This window comes from Cylas formicarius, unplaced genomic scaffold, assembly GCF_029955315.1.
Source record: "Cylas formicarius isolate icCylForm1 unplaced genomic scaffold, icCylForm1.1 PGA_scaffold_8__14_contigs__length_24414737, whole genome shotgun sequence".
Classification (NCBI taxonomy): domain Eukaryota; kingdom Metazoa; phylum Arthropoda; class Insecta; order Coleoptera; family Brentidae; genus Cylas; species Cylas formicarius.
In genome coordinates, this window is record NW_026844361.1 from 19,446,747 (window position 1) to 19,471,768 (window position 25,022).

At 34.8% G+C, this 25,022-nt stretch overlaps 1 protein-coding gene across 2 annotated transcripts in view; it reads left to right on the plus strand.

Annotated features, from left to right (window-relative positions):
- The window catches only part of LOC132706028 (uncharacterized), a 228,274-nt gene that overhangs the window by 22,169 nt on the left and 181,083 nt on the right, over positions 1-25,022 (plus strand). Inside the window, exon 2 of one of the 2 annotated variants that reach the window (XM_060677077.1) lies at positions 20,057-20,211. The exons of the other annotated variant lie outside the window; for it this stretch is intronic. The gene's annotated coding sequence lies outside the window, so the exon portion shown is untranslated. The remainder of the gene's footprint in view (positions 1-20,056; positions 20,212-25,022) is intronic. 2 annotated transcript variants of the gene reach the window in all.

Consider the following 25,022-nt stretch of genomic DNA (forward strand, 5'->3'; position numbering starts at 1 on the left):
GTTTGTGGTGATAAGCGGTAAGAAACGAATACACAGGTAGGTAAATAAAATTTTGTTTTTTTATGGTTTCATTTTTATTTTAACTTTCCAACTGGTAAGGTCTTTACGAAAACATTTTTAAAACAATTAATGCATTTATTATTTAAAAAATGTCATGTACTTTTTGTCTTTTCTTTCCAAAACTTGAATTCATATTGCATATTTTATTTATGTTAATAATTTTTTGATACCTTTTTTTTATTTTGTAAGTATTTCGTATTCATATCGCATAAATTCCTTCATCTTAGGAAAGAATGTACGCGATTTTCAACGTATTAAAAAAAAATAACCGTAAAAATTTAATAAAATCAAATATACCCTTTACTAAATTGATTAAGGAAAATTGGGCGCATATTTGGTTTATCATTTATTAACAATGGTATGAATTTATAAATTATATTTTTAATCTTTTTATTTTCTTTTAAGACACTCGATTGTGGCTTGACAGTTCTGTAGAGTTCTGTAGATCTTGCTAGTACATCGTCTGCCTCGAGTTCCGCAACACTCACGACAGATTTGTCAAGCCTTTTGCGATTTTCGCTACTAACTCGAACTTTCGATGTATTGAAAGCTCTGGGGTAAACCTCATACTTACAATTTAATATTTGATTAAAGTATAAGGTTGTTCGGAAAGTCATTTCGTTTTTTCCCGTCAGAGGACTTAATTACGTTTTTTCGAAACCAACTTCACACTTAAGCCGCATAACCATTATATGTCTTGAGAGCTGATATTGCATGGCTTGTGTGTGAAAAAGTTCTATTAATTCTACGCAGTAGTTTTTGGTTGGTGCCCTTTAAATATGGAGAGCAATAAGCAGCATTTTCGTCATATTTTACTTTTTTACTTCAGAAAAGGTAAAAATGCTGTCCAAGCGAGAAAAAAATTGACGGATCTGTATGGAGAAGGCGTGTTAACAGTACGCCAGTGCCAGAACTGGTTTGCAAAATTTCGATCCGGCAATTTTGATGTCGAAGATGCACCACGGTCTGGAAGGCCGGTCGAAGCTGACAGAGATGCGTTAAAGGCATTAGTTGATGCAAATCGGCGAATAACCACACGAGAGATCGGTGAGAGATTAAATTTGTCGAATTCGACTGTTTATGGCCATTTGAAAGGCATGGGCTTAACCTCGAAGCTCGATGTGTGGGTGCCCCATGTCCTTACGGAGCGAAATTTGTGTCGTCGCGTTGACGTGTGTGATTCGCTCCTCAAACGTCAAGAAAATGATCCATTTTTGAAGCGGATTATTACTGGGGACGAAAAATGGGTTGTATACAACAATGTTAAACGCAAGAGGTCATGGAGCGGAAAAGATGAACCGGCTCAAAGCGTGTCAAAAGCCAACATTCACCAAAAAAAGGTGATGCTCTCCGTTTGGTGGGATGTCAAAGGAATCGTTTTTTTTTTGAGCTTTTACCGGACAATACAACGATTAATTCAGAAGTCTATTGTCATCAACTGGACAAATTGAATGATTCACTTTAAGAGAAGAGGCCCGAATTAATCAACAGGAAGGGTGTAGTGTTCCACCAGGATAATGCGAGACCTGACACAAGTTTGGTCATTCGCCAAAAACTTTTACAGCTTGATTGGGACGTACTGCAACATCCACCATATTCTCCAGATCTGGCGCCTTCCGACTACTATTTGTTCCGGTCCCTGCAAAATTTTTTAGATGGCAAAACCTTTACCTCAAATGAAGATGTCAAAAACCACCTGAACCAGTTTTTTGCCAGCAAGGACCAAAACTTTTACGAGAGGGGAATTATGTTACTGCAAGAAAGATGGCAAAAGGTGTCGGACCAGAACGTCCAATATATAATTTAATAAAATATTTATTCATTATACGAAAACTGTCTTTCATGTTCCCCAAAAAAAAACGAAATGACTTTCCGAACAACCCAATAGTTTGTGTAATTTAATGTAAATCGCAACATGCAGCACAAGAATAAATATTTAAGTATTTTAAAACCAATATCAGTTGCTCTTGATATTTTGCAGATAAAAAAACGCTACCATCTCAGATGCTGTTGAGTAGTGGAAAGGTTTATAATGTATATTCGAGATTACTTTTATCAAAAATACATAAAAATCAGGGTCGATAGAAGCAGGCACTCTCGCCATATAATTTTATAGCCTATATGTTAAACCCTCGAAAGCAAAATATTAACACCCGAAGAAAAAAAAGTATCTGGCTTTATAAGCAATTAATAAATTGCATGGAACCAATGGATTTTTGCCATTAGTAATAAAGCCCATTAAAAAAAAATGTGTTTACGGATGAAATAATAAAAAAGTGTATATTATTATGTTATTTGTTTTATTTTTTTAAAGAGTGTTTTTTACTTTTTGTTTGTGATAATATTTTTAGGTTGTGTTTCTAGTCTTGGTCTCAATAAAAAAAAAATAAAAAAAAACGAGATTTAAATCATAATTTTAATATCACGAGTGTCCGGAGAATATTATCAACGTGTGACGTAACCGTCACAACTGACAAACGTAATTGCTTCCAATATTCCAACAAGATTATATTAAATGACTTTTTTTTATAAAAGCTTACCACAATAACAAATGTACTACTTTTGGAGCCACATAATGCTTTTTTCCAAAGTTTACGCCACGCAGGCGAATCAAATTTTCGTCAAAGATCAAATGCGGGTCTTTCATATCGGCTCCATTAGTATTACAATTTTGACCGAAGGGATGAATTCAACTTTAGTTTCTTATAGCAACCCTTATTTAACTTTAGCATAACGGCAAACAAATTATTGCAAACTAAAAACATCCTTCTCCCAACGTCGTCCATTTCTACTTCTTTTTTATTATCCTTAGGCACTTACCCTTAAATTCGACGACTTCGTCTTCTGTTTTTGTAACGTCGGAGATATTGATAAAAGCCTAACAGTAAAAGCCATTATTTAAAAAATACACAATAAATTCAAATTGTTAATTATTTTCGGTGGACGATCCTGTTTTGTTGGCATTTATTTTATTCGCCTTTTTATCCCCGGGGCGGAACCGCCCGAGCAAAAATAAGAATCTTTTATCCTAAATAAACAAAATGACCACCGAGACGCCCGGTCCGGTCGCATTTTAAAAATATAACGTCCCCCTGCCCTCGTTTTTTCTTTTATGCCACTATCGCATTTTCCGCTTCGAAGCGACGCGCACAAACGAAACGATGGGGTTCGGTGGACGGACGGGGACTTCTATATAATCAAGTTTCCCCCGCGATGCGTCCCGCACACGGTACGTATATTTTCGATGTATTTCCCTCTTTATTAAAAGCCCTCGAATCCTCGAAAAAGCCCTCTCGGTAATCCTTTGCCTCTCTATTGTCTTCCATCTCGGGAAGCCCATTTTTTGCAGATTAGGATCGCCGTTATTAACGTATATAAAGCCGGGATTGCGTATAGTGCGCGGCACTGACTGTAGGATTTTTTTTTTTTGAAAACTTTAGAATAAAAATTATCTCTTATATAAGTGTATAAACACAAATCATCTCAAATTGGTGTGTAGAAGTATTTTGGGTATTTTATTGCGTCAAAAAGAAAATGTAGTAAAGTAAATATTTTTTATAAAACTAGCTAGAACTAGCTAACGCTTCGCAAATCATTTTGTTGGCTTCTTCTCTGTACTCTGTACCTGCATTTATATTGTTTGAGGGGGGCGGAGCAAAATGAGTGACATAAACACCGTCTCGGATGACTGATTCCCATATTGGTGACAGGAACAGACCTGAGTCGCGGTTAAGATTGTTATGTCGCTTATTTGTCTTAGTTTTAATGGTCTTTTATCTTCTTTGAGCCTAGTTGATATTTTTCGTCTGGTCTATGCATGGAATGCTGTAAACTCCTGGCATCTCATTTTCGGACAAATGGTAAATCTGGTTTTGACGTTATATTCCTCTGGAACTTTTGATATGTGGTCAGTGATGTTTTGAATATAAGGAAGGACAACAGTGGCAGGTGTGGGATTGCTTTCCGTTTCATTGCTATTGGAAGGTTGTGGTGAAGTGTATTTTTTGATGGAATTCTACCAACGAAAAATTCGAGAGTCTATAGAAATGTATAACAAGTTTTATAAAAATGTAACGTAAATACTTGGTTTTCTCGGAAAGATATGCTTTTCATTTATAAACAACTGGAATTATAGTTATTATTTCTGCCATTTCATTTAGGTTCTGTTTCCATTTCAGTGACTAGTCCTTAACAAAAACAAGATATTTTTAAAACACTGCTTTTAATGAACATATCATTGATTTTTATTTCAACATTCATCATTTGTTTATTTTTTGCATGCGTTTAGTTTTATTAACAATAATAAATTAATAAATAATCAAATAAAAAAAACATAAAGTAAAAAAACTAACATTTTAAGTAAGAGTCAATTTCTTTCATAGTGGATTATAGAGGTTCGTCGTTTTTGTTCAGTTGCATGAACTAAACAAAATATTAAACAAATTTAACTTGTTTGTATTCTGGGTTTCTACCGCAGATTCTTGGGGTATAAATAGCAATTTTCGATTATTGCACTTTAATTTGTAAATAATATTTTTGCGAAATTTTGGGAGGACTAATTTCAATAAATTTGGTGTAATGTAGACTGCAAAGCTGGGGTACTTCGATTAAATAAACATATGTGAAAAATGTAACTTTACTGTCCTTTTTTGATTAGTGGCGGCTGGTTGTTGGTGTAAGCGGTTGCTCTTTTATAAAAAATATTAATAAGAATGTTATTTATTATTAACCCCAGTTAGTCACAATTATGGACTCCTCGGGAAAGTTCTGCGCCAATAAATAAAAAAGCGTAGTTTTGCTCTGTACAAAACATTGCACACAATACATGTCGGATATTAAACACGCAACATTTGATCGTTAAAAAAGTCATCAATAGAGTAATAAAACTTACTAATAAAAATTCTTTTTACGTCAATTTAAATGTTTCGTATCCTCGAACAAGAGAGTTTTTTTAGAGTGTTTTAAAATATATTTTAGTATTTTTTTTTTAGGCTTGCTTTAATAACTTAAATATGTGATAATATACATCCACAATATAGGAGCAGTATCGCGAATATTCTTAATTAAACACAGATTTGAACTTGGCTTGATCTAAAACGAGGCCAAGAAACAGTTCTAGAACTCATCGCAATTGCCTTATCTTCAGCCCTAATTTACATAATACGCCTGATTTAAAGCAAAATGTTTTGACAGTGATGTTGAAACATTTCTATCGCATTCTGCATTCTTTCCTAGAATCCGTTGCCTCTTTAGTTGCACAACACGGATGTCCAACTAAAAGAAACTCCATAATGCAAGAATGCAATGTTAGAATTAAAAAGTCAAAAACTTTCACAATAATTAAGTAGATTTAAATTGTGCCATTTAATAAATGTATTGCAATTTACAAATTTTGTAAGTTTTGCAGTAACAAAAGACACCTGATATAATTCTAGACTCGAAAACTTAGTCATTGTGGTATGTTCCTTTTGCAAATATTACTAGTTAGATTAATATCTATTTTGCGGGCTTTTCTGAATATGTAATAACATGTCACATAATCGTAAATATTTCCTAAACCGTGCAGAAGTCAAATAGGTCGATTTGATGAAAGGTACTTTTGTTTTTACCATTAAATGCAAAAACGGAATAAAATATAGGGTATTCCACTTGAAATTCCAAAGTTAATGTCTGTACCCTTATACAAAAAACTTTGGTATTTAAAATTTCTTTGTTACTATTACAGGTTTTGAGAAAAGTATATGGATCACCTTATGTGAGACATCCTGTACATTTATAACGTTAGCAAGTCACACGGTTATAATGGGTGTTTTTTTTCGATGTATAGAACTTTAAGTTGGCATTACTGTTCAAGATGGCGACCGATTTAACAGTTTTCAAGTGATTTATTCTCAGTTTGGTTTGGCAATTTATCATGAATAGACTCACGCCTGAAAAACGTTTGCAAATAGTGCAATTTTATTTCAAAAATAATGGTTCTGTGCGGAATAAGTATCGCGCACTACGTCCATTTTATCGTCGACAAAATCGTCGATCAGAGCAGCTAATTCGATTAACCATGGAACGTTTTCGCACCACGTTTACTCTTATTGAGAACTCGCATCCCCAGAGACGCCGTACGGTGCGTACAGAAGAAGCTATTGCTGCTGTAGAGTGTAGCATTGAGGAAGACCCGAATGAGTCCATCCGCCATCGAGCACAGGAATTGGATCTGTGTCCGTCCACTTTATGGAAGATTTTAAGTAAGGGTCTTGGTTTACGTGCTTGCAAAATCCAACTCGTGCAAGAATTGAAGCCAAACGATCATCATGTAAGGCGTAGATTCGTCCAATGGGCCCAGAACGAGATTGCCGTTGTTCCCGATTTTCATAAGCGAATTTTGTTTAGCGATGAAGCGCACTTCTGGTTGAATGGCTACGTCAACAAACAAAACTGCCGCATTTGGAGTGAAGCTAATCCTCAAGTGTATGTCGAAACACCGTTACATCCACCATGGCCAGAACGTTACAGTCAATCAACTCTTTCATTCCTGAATTGAATAACCGTGATGTCCAGGAGATGTGGGTTCAACAAGACGGCGCAACATGTCACACAGCTCGTGCCACAATCGATTTATTGAAAGACATGTTTGGTGACCGCGTAACTTCACGTTTTGGACATGTGAATTGGCGTTGTGATTTAACACCGCTAGACTACTTTCTGTGGGGCTTTGTAAAGTCATTGGCCTATGCGGATAAGCCACAAACGCTTGACCATTTGGAAGATAACATTCGCCGTATTATTGCCCATATACGGCCACAAATGTTGGAAAAAGTCATTGAAAATTTGACTTCCAGATTGGACTACATCCGCGCCAGCCGTGGCACAAGATTATTTTTCGGATAAATAAAATTCATGTCAATCGAATAATCCATCGTTGTTTTATTGCAACTTAAAGTTCTATACATCGAAAAAAAGCGCCCCTTACATTATATGTCAAAAATTAGACGTCGCTAGGACCGTTATTTCAGTTCAACTGTGTTGTAGTTTATAATACGACCAAAAATATAACGCATTTGTTGCTTTGATGTTTTAAGTATTTTACACAACCGTTTTAAATTTGATTAAGCTTTGATGCTGCTTGGTATTTTCGAATAAGTAGAAGCGTTTATTTTAACATCAAATATTGGATAATGGCTGGTATCATTCAGCCCAAATTAGAAAAATTCCAGATATTTCTTCAAACAAAGAAGAAATTAAAGAATTTCTGTACGAAAATGATTTATATTTTGAAGAGAGCTACACGAAAAATCAACTTCTGGAATTATTAAGCATAAAACATTTTAATAAAGATTACAAAATTGATTCGATAGCATAACAAAATGGACATGAAATTTTGAGTTGAAAGCTCATACAAATAGCACTGCACAGAAAATTTAGTTATAGTACAATAAACGTATTTTGGTAAGAGGTAACTAAAATATCAGTACAAAGCTGGTCTAACGGTGAAAAACGAGTAATAAAAGAAGAAAATATTTATCGAGGACAATTAGTGGCGGAGTTGAATCATTGACGATTTTTTAAGTGACTGATACTTTATTGTTATTAAGATTTAATATTTTGTATATTAATAATTATACTATGTAGAAATGTAATGAAATAGATCGTAAATAAATTGTTACTTTGTACTAATTTTTTTATGATTGAAAATAGACTTATATCCCGCTTGTTATGGTAGGGAGATAAAAATGGTTACGGGTAAGGGTCTGCGGTTTTGGAGTACTAAACACTTGTTAATCACGGGGTCGGTTGTAAAGACACTATATTTCTGGTCGAAGTATACCTCTCATCTCTCAAAGTTTCGAAACTTGCAGTCCCCTCGTGTAAATACCGATCTCACCCCCGCGATATATCAGAGACGATCGGACGGGCGCAATCTACACACGCCGTGGGCACAACCCTTTCGCAACCCCTGCGACACGATATTTAAGCCAATTTGGCCCATTCATCAAAATTTACATGGACCGCTCTTAAGTGGCTCGCAAACACCGCTTTATTTGCTTTCGCGGCGTCACCCCCGGGGACCGCTTGACCGGGCGTAGGGTGTCGCCGAAAAGAGGGGGGTCGCTACCCTCATTGTAACCGCCGCCCCTTCGCGTCAACGCGCCCGGGTTTAATAAGGACGGATGGGCGTCTTCCCGGTAAACGTTGTCAGTGCCCTTGTAAAAGGGGTGGAATTGATGTTTATCTCGTCGGGGTGTCGCACCCTCGGGAAGACGCCCCGCGCGCGCACCTTTAGGACTTTTTGTCTGGCCTTTTGTTCGCGCCTATATTTTTTTACGCGGCCCCAGATACACGGGATATTTTTGCTTTGAATTTTGTCGCAGTAGAAGTAAAAATTCGTTTTTTTTTTCTATCTAAAACTGGTAAATTTCAATCCAAGAAGTAGTCAATTTTAACGGATCTATTAATTATTATACTAAAGTAGAAAAAATACAATTTTACAATATTCGGATGACATAATTTCAGCCGTATGTTAGCTTTAGTTGACGTACGAGGTGTGTTCAAAAAGTAAGGTAACTTTTGTAATTGGCCAGGCTACGTACGTTCGATCTTCGATTTTTTTTTTATGTTGGTACACAGGTTCCTATCATATGGTCGCAGTTTTGGTTAGTTTGTTCGTTTACTTTTTTTGTAAGATAGAAGCGTTAGACGTGTTCAAATCCAAAACCCTGAATCGCCAATATCGAAAAGAGCAAGTTCGATCAAATGTCAGTAGTCAGTAGTACATCAAGAATTCTTACCGCAAGATCGTCGGGTCAGTAAAGAATATTACCTTGAAGTTACTCATCGTTTGCGAAAAGCAATACAAAGAAAATCTTCGAAATTGTGGGAAGGCCATTCATGGATTTTGCATCACGCTCGGTCATCGTTGTTTGTGTTTTTGACCAAAAATAAAACCAGGATCATACCTCAGCAGGCATATTCACCGGATATGGACCCCAGCGACTTTTTCCTGTTTCCAAAACTCAAGAAACCCATGAAAGAAAGGAGATTTGAATGATTGAGGAGATAAAGAAAAAATCGCTGGAAGAATTCAAGGCTATACCAAAAATTGCTGACTAGAATTGCTTCGAAGATTTTAAAAAACGTTGCCACATGTGTATTTTATCTTGGGGGATTACTTTAAAGGGGACAACATCAATTTTGATGAGTAAATAAATACTTTTTGACAAAAGCTAACAGTCACCTTACTTTTTGAACATACCTCGTATATTATTGCCCATGGATTTAATAATTATTAGGAAAACAAAATTGTATTGAATATAAAATAATGAAAATTTTCCCACTAATTTAAACTTCACTGAACTTTAGTTTACTCCAAGTTTACACAAATAAGCAGTAATAAAATAATTTTTAAAAATGAGGGGAAACCACAAGGATTGAATTTTATTTATTTTTTTTAATTTCTAGACCCTGTATATTCAAAAACCCGTAGCTTGAAAATGCAAAAAGGAATATCGAAAATAGACACATATTTTTTAAGTATTTACAACAAAAATAGTAGTAGATACAATCCATAATTGAATGTTTTAACAATTTTTTTATTTCTTTGATGCATTTGCTTATGTGTAGAAATAGCGCATACCGAATACCAAATCTCAAAACCCAATAGTCGTTGCAATAAATAATTCAAGTTGCGACACCTCCACATTCCTTTTAAACGACACTAAACGCTTAGGACTAATCGTGACGTCATACCGCTGCTTTTCGATCGATATGGAGACATGTTATCGTGTTATTCTCAGGTTATAGGAAGAGAGTTACTATTTGTGCTTTACATAATAATGGAAACAACACAAAAACAATATTACAATTCTATACGTCTACCAGAAAATAAGCCGTTGCTCTTTGTTAACATTATTTCAGGTGTCACTTTAGCCTTAACCATGCAGACATTTTTAAACTCTTCGAACTATTGCTGGAATGGCATCCTTGTTTTGTTTTTATTTTTACTGAATAATTTACATTTTATTTGATATACCATTCGAATTTTAAAAACTAAAAAACTTGAAGCTGATTGCAATATTATATTGGTTTAAAACTCGCTACATTTTCTATGAACATACCTACCTTATAGCTTTAACACCGCGAACCACAGCAAAAGAAAAACTTTGGGTATTTTGTATGATGTTACCATAAAACTATCCACCAAAGGTAAATTCTCGTATTGACCTGTTAAAAATCGGCTTAGGTCATTTTCAACACTTCTTTTTGCAATTTTGTTTAAGTTCCCTGTTACCCCTCTTGGGAATTATTCTCTTCCAGATTACATATATCCGCTACTGTTTGGAAAATACAGTAAACAGTTTTCCGGATTAAATAAAATCGCATTTCATTTCCACTTCCATCGGATGCCATAATTTGCACAATTAATTTCTTTGCCTGCCGAACTTACATTGTTTACGTGCAAGGATCGTAACTTTGCATCAGTTGTTAGGATTAGCTGAAGTTCAGCTTATAAAAAGGCAAAAATATATTCCTATATTAAACATATGGGTTTTCCTAAATATCGGGTGGGGCAAAATAGCGAGACTTTAGTTTTAATTGTTTATTTGTAGGTATAACGATGAAATAGATAATTTACAAATGTGGGTGATGAAAGCGCAGACAAAACTATCCCCGAACAAAAATGTTTTCTACGTTTTTATATATAATTAGGTCTCCATTATGTTCTTGTTATATAAGTGGCTCGTTAGCGGGAACTTTAAATGCTTGTGAAAAGTTTTTAAACTCGGCCGGTATTTGATGGCGCTCTCGCGTTTCTTTCCGCAAACGTCAGCCGATAAAACTTATCAATTATTCGTAAAACGCCCAAACAAGGCGCATAGTAGTAACGACGTAAAACTGTTAATTCTGTTTATTTAGTTTCTACGACCCCACCCGTACCACCTTCCGGTAAATATTCATCTGTTCGTTGCGGAGTTTTCACAAGTAGTTTCCGCCTTTAAAGTTATCGCCAAGTCCGATTCGGGATAAAAAACGGGCCGTCGTATATATATATAAATATATATATATATATATATATATATATATATATATATATATATATATATATATATATATATATATATATATATATATATATATATCTATTACGTTTGCGCGGAACTTTTTTATTATGGCGGACGCGCGGATAAAAAAAAGTCCGGGAGATACGAGCCAATTTACTCTGCCCGACTTTTCTTTCATTTCCGCGGACGTAAAACTAACTTATTTGTGTGTGTGTTTACTTGACTGTCCCCCTTCCCCCCCTAAATTAGAGTTCCGCGCGCTGATTGTTGGCGAAATCGTCGCGAAAGTTTCGTCGGCGGCAAAAAAACGAAGTACGGCCGCCCGTTTGCAGATTCGTTTCCGCCGGATCGACGCGGCTTTAAATTTACGGGTTTTCCGTTAAAAGAAACTTAATTTTCCTCGCCGGGGAAAGATATTTTTCTTCCCAGTTTTGTCACTTTCGCTGACTAAAGCACTCCGTAATTTTCGGGATTGAACTAGTGATTTTTTGCTTAAAGGGCACAAAATTGTTTTTAAAAATTGTTTTTAAAATTTTCAGTTTTAAGTTATAATTTCGACTTCTAACTTACTGCTCGTAGCAGAAGAATAGACGAAATGAGCAAAGATATTGAAAGACAGCTTGTTGAAAAGCTAAAAACTAGAAAATTCTCAGTGCAAATGGATGAATCTACTGTGAGAGACAGTGAGATATGTAAGATATGTTGCTGAAGGACATTTTGATGAACAAATGTTGTTCTCCAAAGATTAGAAAGCACCACTACCTTGAATGATATATATCATACGTTAAAAAACTACCTAGATGTAAATGATGTACCAATGAAAAATATAACATAATGGGAAAGAAAATGACTGCTTAAAATCGATGAAAGTTACAAATCCAGAAATTATTCTTGTGTATTGTGTTGTTTATTGGGAAAACTTGGTAATAAAGTGCGTTAATGCCATTAAAACTAGTGCCAAATCCGAGCGTCTTTTCAAGTTATTTTGTGTAGAGCAAAATTGAGACCATCTGAGACTTTTACTTCATACTAAAGTAAGATGGCTATCTATAGGTAACTGCTTGAAAAGATTTATGGAATTGTTTGATACTCTTAGTGATTTTTTAAGCGACGAACCTGAAGTGAAGTATCTATTAACAATCGATATTTACTTAGCCGATATCTTTTGAAACACTATAGTATATTATGCAACAAGTGCGGTAAACGGCATTTGACTCACAAGTTTATTTGACACAAGCGGAGCGAACGTGTTGCATACCATACTTTTTCTACGACCGTTAGTTTTTGGGTCCATTTTCGCAAAACAACACGAATACATTCACTGACATGACCGTCAGAATTGACAAACGTCAAAATTCAAAGCGTGGGAAGTGTCTCCTAAAACATTCGATTGCTTCCAAATCCGTGCGGTAAAATCCCGGAAATGTCCGAAGTGGCTCGGATTCATGAGAAACGAAACTGACGTGGTAAAGTGACGCTTCCCGCACGCTAGATCGGTGGGTAATTAGGTATTTTGCAAACGGGAGTAGAAACTAGTATATTATGCAACAAGTGCGGTAAACAGCATTTGACTCACGAGTTTATTTGACACAAGCGGAGAGCAGCGGAGCGAGTTCTGAATAAGCGAATGACTTAAAAAGTTTACCGAACCTGTTGCATACTAATACTTTTTCTACGATTGTTAGTTTTTGACATGACCGTCAGAATTGACAAATGTCAAAATTCAAAGCGTGGGAAATATTCCCGAAAACACCCGATTGTTCCCAAATCCGTGCGGTAAAATCCCGGAAATGTCCGAAGTGGCTCGGATTCGTGGGAAAGGAAACTGACGTGGTAAAGCGACGCTTCCGGCACGCTAGATCGGTGGGTAATTATTTTACAGACGGGAGTAGAAAAAATATATTAAATGACCAACTTCAAGGAACAAGTCGATGTTGTTGGTTTCATTACCAATATAAAGTTATATCGGAAACATATTAACAACAAAAATTTTGAACAGTTTCATTTCAACAAAAAAATAATACCGGTTTACTTGTTATTGTCAATCATTTGAATGTTCTATCCACTGATTTTAAAGATTTTCTGATGATGCAGCCAATATTAGTGGATTTGTCTGATATATCAAATATTGCAAAATGATGAGTCAGTAAAAATTGTATTTAATATAAAAGGAGCGATGGCATGGCTTTGTGAAGAAACTTTAACTAAATACCCCACTGCAACCAAAAATGTAAGACAACTTTTACTACCGTTTCAATCTTCATATTTAGCCGAGTGTGGATTTAGTACTGTAACTGATTTACTTACTAAGTTGGAGACTTGAGATTAAACCTAACTAAATTGAAACCTAATATAAAATCTCTGTACAGCAAGCTTGATGCTTGCAAGGATCGCACTAAATTGATCTAGGAAATCTGCATTAAAATTATTTTAAATTTGAATTTCACTTTATCATATGTTTCGAAATATTATTTACTGTTTTTCGATAGCAATTTCATGATAATATCTTCCTAAAACCCATCATATATGTTACTTAAATGAACAAATAATTTTTTTAATGTTAAAAACTGTGTATGGGGCATACAAATTTTAGAAATGTTACAGTGGGGCATGGCACAAAAAAGTTTGGGAAACACTGGTCTAAAGTGTAGGCTTGTACAATAAGTGATGAACAAATATACACATACGCATAAACGACATTACTTTCCGGTCCTCCTATTATATATGGCGATCAAATTTTCTTATTTTTTAAGAGGAAATAAAAACGGAACCTTCGACAGTCGTTCCATCGTCACGCGCATGCGTGTAGAGATTCGGTTCGTCGTTAATATAATGGTCCCAACCCATATTCCTAATTTCGTTAACGTTATCGCTATAATTTCGACACGGGGTATCGAAATTCGATACGCTATCGTCCGCCGCGGCGTTTGGGCGTGTCTCCTACTATAACTACGGCGCCTTTAATTCGGTTCATGGCCTTTAACCGAATTAGCCATCGAACTGCCGAACTCAACCGCGCAACTATTTGAATAGAATCTATAATTATTGTCTCGTGAATTCGACACCGGGAATTTCGACACTGGGACATGTTTACGGGGTGTGGGCATGGGGTGAGTCATGCGGAAATACATTGGCCAAAGACGAGGGAGCAAGAGCTAGACACTTGTCTTGACAATTTTGTGGAAACCCGAATTACGAGGCTTTTAGAGCTGGGACAAACGTCCGGGTATCAGTTATTACTGAGTTTTGTTTAATTACACTGGTTGGCAATGAAATCCTAATTTAAAAAGGTTTTATGATAAATATAACGATTCAAGCGTTTTGAATCTATCCCCGTTGGCCGATTTTTTCTATCACGTCTAGATTTTTCGATATGTTTTTTTTTACATTTATTTTTTTTTTTCAATTTTTTCATTCGTCAACGTTACAAAAAGTAAATATACATACAAAATGAGTTTCAGAGAGTTGTAAGAGAAAGGAGGGAAGTGTCGAAAGTGATTTTTATGGTAGTATTCATTGTGACACTGCAACAGTTCAGTGAAAACTTGTCGTTTAATTGTTTACCTTTTATATCAAATATTTTGGTAAGTTTTGCATAAAGTTCATGTTCCCTACATTGGATTTAAGTATTTGATGTGTAGTTTGAATTTTTTTTTAAGTAGAGCCAATAAATATAAAATAGAAGTTTGAAAGTTGTTTTAAAATTAATTTTATGTGATTTTAGGTTACAAAATGCCACGGACTTGTAAAAATTCCTCAGATTGTTTTTGCAACATTTGTGGGGAATACATACTAAAAACACAGCGACATGTCGTGACCGATCTGGTTAAAACAGCTTATAAGCTATATTTTGGATTTTCTATCGATCAGCGAGATAAAAGTTGGTTGCCAAAAGTATGCTACAATAGCTGCTCAAGAACGTTAATAGGTTGCCTTGAAGAAAGTCACAAAACCATGCCGTTTTCAATGCCAATGATTTGGAGTGAGCGTCAAAATCATGAGAATGATTGTTATTTCTGCATGACATCTACTCGAGGACTCTCGAAAAAAAATAGAGATCAGATTGTTTATCCGAACGTCCTATCTGCAAAGAGACCAATTCCTCGTGATAAAGACACTCCACCTCCAGTTCCACCAGTTAACGAGCTGAAAATAAAAATATTTCAGGTCTACAATTTCAATCGAGTTTTATTAATATAATTTAGGATTTTTTACTGTAAAACTCAAGCCGCCACATTTTTTTATTTCCTTATAATAATTTATACTTTAATAATATTGTTTTTTGATGAAATAAATATTAAATTAAAAACCTACGTGTGGTACTTATTTGTAATAATTGATTAATTAAAGGAAATGGCTCGTGGTAATCGCCTGGTGAACAAAAACACGAAAATCGTCATTTCGGAATTATGACTTGCAATTGCAATTTTTAGTATATATTGTTGCATGTGCACAATATAAGTCTACACCGATTGGGTATGCCTTTTCCTATATCTGTTTTCAAGGGTTATGTTGTTATTTTAAAATGCAATGAGAACCAAAATTTTTTTACACACAGAGAAAAAAACGTTGTGAAGTTTCAAAAAACTCTAATAATTTGCTCAAAATTAAATATGATTTTTCCTTATTGGTGTTTTCTGATAAATCAATAAGGCGCTATATGAGTCGATAATGTAGTACTGTAATTAAAACAAAAGTGTTGCCCGCATTTGAAATGCATTTGAAATGAAAAGCAAACCATTGAAATTATAACGGCAGAGATTATAAAATAAGCATCCCGAAATAGTGTTTTCAATGTTTAAAATAACAATTTAAACACGCTATATATGTAAGACAAAGAGGCCGTCGTCATAAATTCTATGGAAAGTCCTTTTTTTTTTGGCTGTTAACGTTATCCTTGTAGAAAGTCTCATTTTTTAGTTTCATTCGCAGTTAAAGAGACTGTTTTATAAAATGTAATATGTAAATTGATAATAATTAATAATATCAGTTTGTGTTGCGACTGGTCGACTGACCGCTTCTTAATTGACCAGTGAAAAAAATATTTTAAATAACATGTTGCATGGGCAAATTCAACTCGCAATCGAGCTACCTCAAGTAGATACTGTTTTAGGAAGATTTATAAAAAGTACACTTATATGAATTAATATAACAGTTTAATCAAAGAAAATTTCCCTACCCTTAAAATACAACAGTCCGCACGGCACAGTTCTTTTCGGCTAACATCTTAAATACGGCCCTGGCTTGTGGAACATGTGCTGCTTTACAAGAGACCAGTCTTAAACTCTGAAGTTCAAAATCAGATAAACAGTATATCGTTGCCGTAACTCTACGAATTTTAGCGATTCGGGAAATCCCAATAATAATATTCGACTCCATTTGGTTCCCAGAACGACGCGACGGCGACGTAACGCGTAATATAAATAAAAAAATTAAAATTAAAATTGACCACTCATTGACACAAACATTTTTGTTACGGTTTAGCGAAAGATTCACACTTTTAAAGTGACTAAATCAACAATTTATAAATAAGTCAATATCAAAATATTTTCAAACGTACCTAAAATGTTATATTTTCATTGGTTAAATTGTGAAAAGAGTTGATTTATTACAAGATAATTTCTTGTGCATTTTAAATAGCTTTTTTTTTATTGTAGTTATAACATCAATTTTGACAAAGTTTGATTTATGAGCTAGGAGACTCGAACGTACCAATTAAATCTGGTCCTTTGATTTTTACTTCTGATGCCATAAATTTTGAATTATGTAACGCACTCTCAAATACAGCGCTCGGACACACATTTTTTTTTTATTGTTGATAGCAGCAGGATGTCCAAAATTGAATGAGAAACCGTTATTTTCTATTTTTTTCTTTTCCTTCCCTAAATAACACATCCTCTATGTTATTTATGCTCAGAGGCAGAATAATTCTGCATTCAATTCCCTTCTTAAACGTTTTTTTTGTTATTCCTTATTTTAAATATTAATGTGTAATTTTGTTTTAAAATTTTTATAAAATTGGGCACAAAAACAAGAAATACCAAAAGATAATATAATATGAATTATTATTATTAATTACTTTTATAAGCAATACTTTTACGTCAAACACGTCTCGATTTAAATTGGTAATTGCATCGAAAATACAATTTAATCAATCATCCTAAGTTTGTACAAGCCTGCCATGGAGTGGAAAATCCAAGGGCTACAATTCACGTGATTTGAATGGCTAATTCCAGATATCTTTAACTTCTTTGGAGGAAATAAAGCCAAAATCATGTCAAACTTATTCAAAATCAATGCTTATAGAGCAACTTTAGAATTTGATTGGTTTTTAACAGAAAATATCAAATAGCAGAAAACCGTTAATCACTCTATCAAGTTTCGCATCTTGGAAAATGGTAAGTTTGGACACCCTGTAAGCAAACTTTCAACAGCAATTTGAAAAGACGATTTTTACGTTTAAAATGATGTAACATTTTCAAAATTTTTAAATTAATCAAGGTATGTAGGAAATGAAGCACTTAAAAAATATAATAATATACAGGGTGTTCCGTTTAAAATAATGAAATTACGTGCTGCTAGATACTTATGAGATATCGTATATAAAGCAACTATTTTCAATGCATGCAGCACAGTTATACAAACAACTTTTGCATTTAAAAATTTTCCAATATATTTTTGTATATTTTATTTATATTTAAAAACATTTTCGACCCTTTGACACGCGTCTTTAGTTTTAAAAATATGAGATAAAATAGTTTTATTAATTTTTTTGTAGCCGGGCGCTGACGTTGTTACTGCAGCTGCGAATAATTTTTGGTTTTTTCTATAAATATTATTTATTTTTTGTATATTTGCTGATTTATTCGTTTCGATGGACATAATCTTCAATATATGTAGAGCGCTACATCCCCGTGGTAAAAATAAAAGCCCCCGCCGGGAATTTGTTGTAAATAAATAAATAAATGGCGGATAATTCCCCTGACGCGACCGCAACGGAAAGCCATTTTTCGCATCGGTGATCTGTTGTTGCTTTTTTCGGGACCCCCCCCCCCCCCGGCCGCTTTTCGATCGGGTCACCGCCTCGCGCTTCCACGTCGATTTTTGAACGACGCCGAACTCTAAACAAATCAAATAGAATTTCAATTCCGGAAAAATAGGGCGCGACGCAACAGACGCCTACCAAGCTGCCGGCGAACATAAATAAATATCAACCGGATCGTTTTAAATATTTATCAAATCGCAGCTGTCGTGAAATTTTCCAATTTTCCCTTTGAAATTATACTGAGTGGCCATTTTTTTTTGCGAAGAAATTGTACCCGTAATTTGGATACACCGTTGAATGAATATGATAGGTTCCTTGAAAATTGATTAGTTAATTTTGTAATTTGTACATATATGGTGTTCTGCTTAAAATGTCAATATTGGCAGTGGTAGTTTTAAATTGAGACACCCTGTATATAAGTGAATTTCTAAGGAACCCATTTTGGACTCTTTTAAAAAAAATTAAAAATTGGAAATAAACGTGCCATCTTTTAAAAAAAACAAAGACTAATAAAGCATCTTAAACTAATAAAAAAACACAGCCCCCTCATATAATTGTAATAAATATGGAAATTTTTAGTTTTAATCCTTTTGTAAGGGAGTAACTATTTTGCCAATGAATCCATTGTTATAGAAAATAGAACGGGTATATTATCTTTAAATGAAAAATAAATTATTAGTTTTTCTGATGAGGTTAGTCAATGGCACGAACTGCAGAGGTGTGTGTTGGAAAGGCAAGGAAGTATGCGTATACCAGGTGCATTAAAAAAGTATACATTTTAACATTGACCAAAAAACGTACCAGCTATATAATTAATTAATGAGTCTGCAAAAAAAAATTAAAAAAAGAATTATAGAAATTTCAATTTAAAGGTAAATTTGACCTAAATATCTGAAATTTCAAATTTTTTGGATTTTTAGAAATTTTGATGGGAGTTTTTGAAAAAAAAAAAAAAAGAAAAATTTTTTTTTTTTGAAAAAGAGGGAGGGGGTTGATTGTATAGAATTTACCTTGGGGGCAATTTAAATTTTAAAGCGAAATTTTTGGGGTTTATATACGATTTCTATTTAAAAGGTATTGGGCAAATTCTACAGGTCGGGAATTTGTCTTTTTTTAATATAAAAATTTTATTCAAGGAATTTATGATTTTGTTAAGTTTTAGAAGGGAAATCTGAAGGTAGCAAAAAAAATTTTTTTTAATAAAAAAGTTGTATAAAAATTTGAAAAATTTTGTACTATCCTAGGCCCCCAAGATTAATGTGTCTGGGGGTGGTGGGGGGGGGGGGGGGCAAGGGAGATAAGTAGAATTTTTTAGTTCATTTTTTTATATAATTTATGAATTATGTCTAAGTTTGGTTTTTTAAGTTAAGCATTAAGGAGGTTTAAATGTCTTAGATTTAGTAAAAATTTTAAGTACTGACAAAATTTGTGCCGGCAGTAGCGGTTATACAAGTAGTGCATTATAAAATTTTTAGGTTTTATTTAATTAATTCATTAAAAGTGTAATTAAGAATTTTTTAGGTGAAATTTTAAATTATTAGTGAAATTTATTTTAAATTAATGAAGTTAGGAAATTTATTTTTGAAATAGTATTAGATACCCTATTATTTTAAATGTAAATAAGATAAGCCTAATTATTAGAAGTTATGATCTTTAAAATTAAGAAAAATGACGGTATTTTAGTCTATTTAGCGGAACCTGTTTATTAATTGATAATCCACGAATTGAGTTACTTTTTTTTTAAGTTTATATATCGTCGTTAAAAATATTTTTATTGAAATGTAATATTTAATTATTTATTAAGAAAAAATTTCAGATCATTATGTAGTTTATGAAAAAAGTTAAATGGGTTACATCAAAGATAAGAAAATTGGAGAAAACTTTTTTTTTTCCACAGGCTACTGTAATACTTTTTACAAAACTTCTGGATTCCTCCTGCGTCGGTTTTTGCTTAGTCGAAATTGATGACGTTCCGCCAATCATCCTGTTCTTCAGAGCTTGACTGAATCTGGATTGGGGATAACTTTGTGGTCTCTACAACGTAACAAAAAGGTCAGTGTATGGAGTAATCTTTCAAGTTTCTTTCTGCTTTTGCCCTGTAAAGGCTTGTTATTTTTCAAATAAATTTCTAACAACTACTATGATACTATTTACAAAACTTCTGGATTTCTCGTGCCTCGGTTGTTGTTGGGTCGAACTTGCTAAACAACAACCGATGCAGCAGAAATCCCGATGATTTGTAAATAGTATTACAGTAGCGGGTGGAAGTTTCTTTGAAAAATTAACCGACGGTGTTGTTAGACGAGGCAATTTTTCCGCGCTCCGCCACTGATCCTTTTAAATTCGTGTTAGGTGGCGGGGAAAGGGGGGGATTTCGAACGGGATTGTGTTGCGCCCCCGCCATCCCCTCCCGGTTTGAAATTTATTAAAACAGGAATCGGGACGACTTTTAGAAATCGAGCTCCACGTCGCTTCGGTGGGGGGACGTGCTCCCCATCGACTATGGGGGTCACGTTTTCGACGGCAATATGTCGGGCGTCCGGCCGGCCAATCTGCGCTCGGGAGCGCCGGGAGACTTTAATACGTGGAAAAAAAGTTTCACCGCTTTTTTCCTCGGCCTCTATTGAGTTGATAGTTTCTTTGGGGATTTCGCGGCAATTGAACCCGATAAGTTAATTGACTTTTCGGAAAACGGACGTGTCCCGGCCGCTCGAAACGATACTTTTCCCGGAAAAAGAAAAAAATGAAGCTTTGGTAGGGGATCGCAAACAAAAATTGCGTGACTTGGAGATGGGATCGCGAACACTGTGCCACCAAAACTAGCTACAATGAAAATTACAATTTCTTCAGTTTTGGTTGGTTAAAAATAACCCGGAATTCCGAAAACCTCATGCGTAATAATATGTATTTATTCATGTTGACAGAATATTTACAAAAACTAATAAAGTAGGTGGCGGTATTCAACAGAGTTGCTCATACAACCACCAGATTAACGAAATAACATATAAAATATCCAAAACACAGACTAAGAGAATAACAAGATAACCAAAGTAGATTAATGTACGATTGTCACAGATTACTGAAGTATAAGATTACTCATGTTTAATAGAACGGTAGAAAATAAATAACCTTTCATTGAAAATTGAGATCGTTGGGGGCAAATCTGACACTGGAAGGTAATTTATTTATTTTGAGGCCTGGTGCGTAAAAGAACATTGAAATAAGGTTGTACGATGCTTAGGTACCCTAAGGAGTTCACGACTACGAGTTAGCCTGTTATGGATATGGACACCTCTGACCAACTTTTCATATAAATAGATAGGTTCGCGATGGAATAGAATTTTATATAAAAAACGGCAAAAAATAATTTCAAACCTTTCTTGCATAGTAAACCATCCCGAGTTAATGAAACTTTGACTGATATGATCGAATTTCCGCAAACCATATGCAAACCTCAGACAAGCATTCTGCAACTTTTGGAGCGAATCTCTTTCCCTCTGAAATAAGGCCGGCCAATAAACTGAAATACAATAATTAATATGTGACAAAACCAGAGTATCACAGAGTCTCAATCTTATGCTTGTATCAAAGACGTCCTTATGCAAATATAAGAGCATAATATTATGCTATGCAAAATGTTTGATCAAACCCCCTAGTTGTACTTGGAGCGAGCGAGTGTTTAATCGACGTGTTGCATACTGTTTACTGTTGACTAGAATTGACATAGTCTAAAGACTGCTGAAACCCGTGACTAAAGTTTGATAAACACCATTTTAGTCACGAGTTTCCTTAATAAGTTTTTTTGTGTCAATAAGACATTAAGAAACTGCAAGTATCATGGTTTAGTTAGGTTTTAGTTTTCATTTGGTACTTGGGTCAATTCTACAAACAAAATCCTATAACGAAGCACCTATAAACAGCTGTTTATGTTTAGATTCCAACTTGCAAGTTGTCTTGTTCGGGGATTTCATAAACCGGTGGTACCAATTTGATAATTACAAAATAAAATTTGACTAACTTACTCCAAACTTCGAGGTAGTGAACATGTCGTCCGTCTGATGATTATCTGGCTCCTACATGCAACTACTTGGTAAGTCGGTTAATCGGGGAACGTCGATCCGTATGAAAGGAGAAGCCAAGCAGAAATAAAAAATACCCCTTCTTTTACGATGCCGTTTAGGATTTTCGATGTTTTGTCAACTAAAAACCGACTAATACGTCGATTGCCAAATATAATCGGCTAAACTCAATATATCCCGATGGACAGATTCCACATTGGAAAATTTAAGATTTCCAACAACGCCCTCTGTTATCGTTAGGTCAAAGGTAAAATCACAGTCGAAAAGTGAATGACACCTGGGATAGGCTAGATTCAATATTGGTGCGTTTGATAAAACACCAGCTCTTCTTTAACCACTGGTAAAAGTATAGTTACGCCAATAACCAACCTAATCCCTTTGTTTCACTTTGCCTGCCGATAACTAACCGTTAAAAATACCATGCAAATCTAGCGAAATGTCAAACAACATAACCAAAGATGTTTTCGGAAGATCAATTAAATTATAAAATGAAAATTGATGAATATATTAATTAGATCGTCTTACAAAAAAAAAGACATGACTAGACTTTTATTTTGTTAACTGCGGATTTTAGACTTAGAACCGGGAATAGATTACGAATATAGTTAGTTATACCGTTGTCTGTTTGAAACCGATCCATTGCAGTATGAATGATATTTCCATCGATAACCAAGTAGTATTATTCCAATTTTTTAAAAGAAATAAACATTCATTATTTATTTTGTAGCAATGAGACAAATAGGAATTTTTTTAAACATGAAATACTTTTGAAATACAACCGTAACAATTGGAAGCTTTGATTTTCATAAACTGTCCAAGTTTCTCAATTCGTACTTATTTTTTAAGTGTTACCCTAAGACATAAATCGAATCGAAGTATTTTCGATATTGTAAATTCCCAAGTTTATTTCTATACGTAAAAAGTGTATGGATCGCCATCTGTGCTCCTTGCGATTGGATAGTTTTTTTCAAAGCAGTGAATAAGAAGAGGAATCTCCCCTCCCCCCTAAATTACACAACTCCCCTTAACTCGGTCGCAAAATAAATTATTGGGATGTCAGCCAGTGGTCTCTAAGCAATTACAAGAGCGTCTTCATACATCTACTCCGAATTTTAAACTTGTCACGTTTTGCTGTCCTCAATCACTGAACATGAACAGTATAGTCTGTGTCAATCTTCATCGTGCTGGGGTTAATCTTTAATATCTATACATAATTACATTTTTATTTTAAATGTATAAATATAATTATGTTTCCAGCTCTCAATTGGTATCTTATTAATTAGATTTTTTATCAAATTTGTAACACTGAGACTCACAGTAGGAGTAATATTTTCTGCTCTGACCTTTGCTGTATGGGGATAAACATGCGAAGATATGGAGGAACACGTAAAACTGCATGCCCAGTGTGTTCAGGCAAATTATCGCGTAGTGTTTTTTAATTTCATATGAATTTAGGACGTCCAAACGTTGCGCTTTTTCGTAACTGAATTCAGAATTCAGTTTTTGAACTTTATGAGGCTGATGCTTTGTGTAGCCGGCTGCTGTGGTAGCTTGCGTTATCCATTATTTATCCAGTTTTGGGTGGAATCAACGCATCTTTTGGATACAGTGTCGTGTGTGTGTGTGTGTGTGTGTGTCGAACCATGGTTTATCAACGTAAATTTAATTAAATCTCTAAGTACGTAACCTGTGTGATGCCATTACTTCTTGCGTATTGTCTAATTTGCCGTACTTAAATCCCATTTAAGAAACAACTCCATGAAGGGAGGCACGGCTTATATTTATATTGGGTCCATCTTCTTCTAGCTTCTATTTCAGTTTATCCAACGTAGGAACAACTTCGCTTTGATGAAAACAATATATAGACAATATAAATTCCTTATTGATTACAATTTCGAACACGTTTTCAACAACCTGTTTTTCACAGGATTAAGATGGAGACAGACTATGTAATTAGGGTACTTTCCTTCAGCCTTTTCTTTAGAACGGTTTTCGGCCTTTTAATTTTGTTAATATATTTAGGTTCGGTGCCACAAACTGCTTTAATAGAGTAAGGAAAGAGAAAGGCACCTTGGGAGGACGTCGCTTGGAGTGACGTTTGTTACCTTGTTTAATATTCGATGTTGAGTATCCGTTCACCTCGTCCACCAGCCACTCAGTTGCGAACGGGTGATGATAATATTGCGTCTTTCCGCGTTTGAAAATTAATGATTTGGCGCGAAGCCGTCTGGCGAGGGTGGGGCGTAGGTAGTGGTGGGAGGTGCTAATGACCGGAACGCTCTGCACCCGAGCGTTATCCGTTAAATATTAAACGCCGGATCCGAAACTATTGAAATCCCGCATTTCCGAATCGTTCCGCTCACACCGATCGAACCTCATTTTCCTGGATATAAATTTTATTTATGGCAGCTGTTCCCGCCAATAAAACCGCCGGCGTCGACGCGCGCGCGTTTTCGGTCGATAAAAATTTTTGTAGCTCCGCGATATACTTTAACTAGTGAATCGGAAACTAACCATGGGGTAGATATACATCCTGCCAAGCGACAGGATAACTACGATACTCAACCCGTCCTTATAGTAGTTTTAATTTAATGTTAATAGTATATTTCGCAATGATATGCCGTTTTTACGACATAATTTTTATGACTCTGTAAATAGATTCGCAATTCCACAACAACGTTCCAGATCCGCAATTCTACATAAAAATAATCACTATCGTCACTGGCCTCGTCCCTCGCACAAGTCGACTTCTGTAAACATTTTTTTCTTCGATAACATGTTCGA